Consider the following 4,606-nt stretch of genomic DNA (forward strand, 5'->3'; position numbering starts at 1 on the left):
AAACTATTTGTAAAAAAAAAATAATAAATAAAATTAAAAAAATAAATAAATAAATTAAAAAAAAAGACAATGAAAGGAAGGAAAATGGAAGTAAAAATACATTCAATTTCAGACTAAGAAGATCTATACAAAACTTTTAAAAGTAATGTCTTCTGAATAGCTTAACATTTAACATTGAGGCTATGCCTCATCAGATCACAATGCCACGATCATTTCTCCTTAACCACTGAAGGTGACTCAAGAGATGGGTTATCCACCAGAGGAGGCTTTTTATGCTGTAGAATCTGTGCATTTAAATATATTTAATAGCATTTAGTCATTACTTCCCTAGGCCTCTCTTGATTATGAAATTTCAGTTTTTTCTATCATGATACTTTGCAGGATCATAAGCTCTGAGACTACTGTTCTTAAAGCCAGGTAGTTATGACATCTATTGTATCCATTTCCAATTGCTAGAATTAAAATGTCTAACAAACAACCACAAAACTTCAGAGCCATCCCACAGTAACTGTGCTCACAGTCTTGGGAGCCAGCTGGTTGTCCGCTAGGTGGCTCTACTGATCTAGGCAAGGGTAGCTTATATATCTGGGGTGGCTGAAATGAATTGGCCTCAACTGGGATGACAGAATGTTCCATTCTAGTCCACATGTGCCTTTCCTCCTCCTGGGACCAGCAGTCTAATGTGGTATGTTCACAAGGCATTAACAAAGGCACAAAAGTGAGAGAGCAAGCCAGTCCCAAACACAGTTTTGCTTCCATCACATCTGCTAATAACCCATGGGCTAAAGCAAGTCACAAGAATAAACTTGGAGTCAGGGCAAAGAATGGGTGCAGGAGAGGTGAAGAATCCAAGCCATGCCATGATATTTACCACATTGAGGTTTCTGTCCACCGAGAATGCCCAGGCAGGGCTGAAACCACTGACTGGCCTGGGCACTAGCCAGATACAAACTGCAACTTGGCCAGCTCCTGGGGAACTTGGGCAGGGAGGCAGAGTAATGGAAATGGGATATGAAACTGAGCAGAAATAGGAATTTAAAAACCTTCAAGTACATAAATTAAAGGAAGAATTAAGAAGAACTGAGAATAGCCAGAGTATATCATTCTTAGCTCTGCTTTATCTGTGTGCATAGTACCTTCTGTTTTACAGACTGCTGTGTGATTTTCAAGGTGTTCAAAGTTCATCTCGATCTTTCTGAGCAGCAGTCCCTGCACAGCAACAAGAGGGCGTTGCTTCCCCATTTGAAATGGGAGGATATTAAGGATTGCAGAAGTACAGGGAGGTACCCAAGCTAACAAACAGTAGTAAGTGATCTGGCTGAAATGCAAACCCAAGCCCGGTTCTCTTTTCCATTCTACAATGAAAACTTCTTTAAAAATAAGGTTTGAAACAGTAACATTTAAAATACATTCCTTGGGGCGCCTGGGTGGCTTAGTCGGTTAAGCGTCCGACTTTCGCTTAGGTCATGATATCGCGGTTCATGTGTTCGAGCCCCTCGTCGGGCTCTGTGCTGACTGCCAGCTCAAGCCTGGAGCCTGTTTCAGTCTGTGACTCCCTCTCTCTCTGACCCTCCCCTGCTCACGCTGTCTCTCCCTCTCTCCTAGAAATAAATAAAACATTAAACAATTAAAAAAAAATACGTTTCTTATAAATCCCCAGCATAAAGGCCAAAGTGCCAGGTGTCATCCAGTAGAAAAGGATACACAAATTGGTGGTTGCTATGGAGTCACTTCAGCACATCCTTGCTTATGAAGTTGGGGTTGACACTGAAAGCTATTAAAAGTTAAAGGGAATCATGAGCCAATGCTTACATATTTCCTAAGTAATGACAAAACATAACATGATTCATAGGAAACTGGGGAAAAAATGGCTCAAAATGCTATTAGAGAACGTCGAGGTCAGGGATTTAGTGGGGGAATCAGAATCAATCAGCAGGTCAAGCCTTTGATGGGAAAAGATGACTTTGAAAAACGACGTAGAATCATAAAGGTATGATTCATAAATCATGAATATGGAATCAAATAATGCTTGTTACCAAGGAGAAAAATGAAATGACCAAATGTAGGTAGGTGACCTAAAAGATTAAAACTAGCTCGAAATGTAGGTTATTACCAATCACAGGGAAGATGAGTCCATCTAAAGCTTGCAGGAAAACCTAAAGCCATTGATAATTTTTCCTCAGAAATTAAAAATATGTATTCTTGAAAGAATCCTCTACTGTCTCTAAGTGTAGCCCATATTGTAAATTTGTTAGAAAATAAACAGGAAAACTTGAAGCTGTCCCACACTTAATATCAGACTTTTGTTTTTCTTTTTTTTTTTTAATTTTTTAAATATTTATTTATTTTTGAGAGAGAGAGAGACTTCGAGTGGAGGAGAAACAGAAAGAGAGGGAAACACAGAATCTGAAGCAGGCTCCATGCTCTGAGCTGTCAGTACAGAGCCTGACACAAGGCTCAAACCCACAAACCTCGAGATCATGACCTGAGTTGATGACGGATGCTTAACCAACTGAGCCACCCAGGTACCCCCAGAGCTCTGTTTTTCTTTAAAATGACCTGAACACTTGTGGGGGAAAACACTGGGGTTGACCTTACTCCTGCTACCTGCTACCTGACAGGGGCTTGACTTCTCAGAAACTGTGAGGGAGGTGTGGTTAGGTGGGAGATGGGGTGTACTTCCGAAGAGGTATAAGAAAACAAGTCCCAGTTAACTGGAAAGCCTATAGAAGACAAGAGTACTAAAGAAGGCAGAGAGTAAATGTCATACTGTGAAACTAAGCCTCACCTAAGAGGCCTGAACAGTTGACTCTCAGAAATACTGAATCAGGGACACAGCAAGGCTGTCAGTGGTTGAGAGCAACAGCTTATCTAACTAAACATCAATATTCTCACTCCTGAGGAACAACATCATGAGATAAATATATGCAGAGAGACACAGGCTTTGAAAACCATTTTCATAGCCATTACCCTCTCCTGGGTCAGCCTTCATTACCAGCACTGACTTAGATAATGATCAAGAAAGAATGATCATCAGATTATTTAAGGAAATAGCAAGTACATTAACAGAAGTACAATAATGGAGAGAAATGGCCTTGAACCAGACAGAACTACCAAGAGGAAATTCAGCAGGTGTAAGTTACTACTGTGCTAAAGGTAAATCCAAGAAACCAGTTACCCTAGCCAAGGTAAGATGCTTAAGAACGGTATACAGGAAAATGAACTTGGTGTTTAAATTGGCTACAAGCTCAATGTCAGTCTACCTTTAATGCAGAGATTTCAGATCCTCTTTGGAGACAAGGATTTCTTTGAGAGCATGATGAAAATTAAGTCTGATCTTCACCTTAGAAACAAGTATATTTTATACTTAGTATCAGAAAGTTCACAGAGGGCATATGGGGCACTGGTGTATAGTTATGGTTTAGAACATGGGACTTGCTCTAAACAAATCAGTCCAGGATCCGATCATGTCTCCACACTAACTTTCTTATTATGCTTTCCAAAAAATAACATAATCTTCTCTCCATTCTGAGTTTCCTCATCTGTAAAAGGAACAGAATAACAGTGGTACCTAGCCCTCCCCTCCCTTGCAGTGTTGTTATAAGAGATTCCTAAATAAAACACAAGGAACTTTTGGGATTTTTTTTTGTTATATATTTTTATTATCTTTTAAATACACTAACATACTATACTGTATATTGTTATATATATATTGTTATATACAATATAGTATATTAGTATTAACATATGCATATTTTATTACATGTATTATATTATTTAAGTCAGTTGCTACCTTGTACAACTTTAGGTAACTTTTAAGTTTAGTGAATAGGGAAGAAGTGGGGGTTATCCTCCTGGGGCTGCTTGCTATTTGAAATAATTACTAGAACCCTGAGTTCTGATCTGGGCATACCAGTTTAAGAGGACAGCTGAAACACAAGCAAGAAAGTCTAGGAAAGATGGTAAGGGAGTGTACAATATCAACATAAGAAGACATATGGAAGAACTAAGGAAATTTAGCCAAGAGAACAAAAGATTTAACCAGATTAAAGTACTTTAAAAGTTGTATTGTGGTGAAAGAAAGGCAATTGTTCTGAATAATTGTTCTGAATAATTCCAAGGGTCAAAATTTGGGCCAGTAGAGAAGAAAATTTTAGTTGCATTTAAAGAAGAATATCTTAGCAATTACAAACAGGTATTTCTTTATCACTGAGGGGTCAACATATTCATTTATTTAGTAAACATTTGTTGACCACTTACTGATGACAAAGACCATGATGGTACCAGGAATTCAAAGATAAGTGAGATATAGACCTAGTTCCTTTAAAAGGCTCCCAGTTTCGATGTAGAGTATCATGTCATTTGCGAAGAGTGAAAGTTTGACTTCCTCTTTGCCAATTCTGATGCCTTTGATTTCCTTTTGTTGTCTGATGGCTGATGCTAGGACTTCCAGCACTATGTTAAACAACAGTGGTGAGAGTGGACATCCCTGTCGTGTTCCTGATCTCAGGGGGAAAGCTCTCAGTTTTTCCCCGTTGAGGATGATGTTAGCTGAAGGCTTCTCATAGATGGCTTTGATGATGTTTAAGTAGGTTCCTTCTATCCC

The sequence above is a fragment of the Hyaena hyaena genome, unplaced genomic scaffold (assembly GCF_003009895.1).
Source record: "Hyaena hyaena isolate Hyena2069 unplaced genomic scaffold, ASM300989v1 scaffold_1917, whole genome shotgun sequence".
Classification (NCBI taxonomy): Eukaryota; Metazoa; Chordata; class Mammalia; order Carnivora; family Hyaenidae; genus Hyaena; species Hyaena hyaena.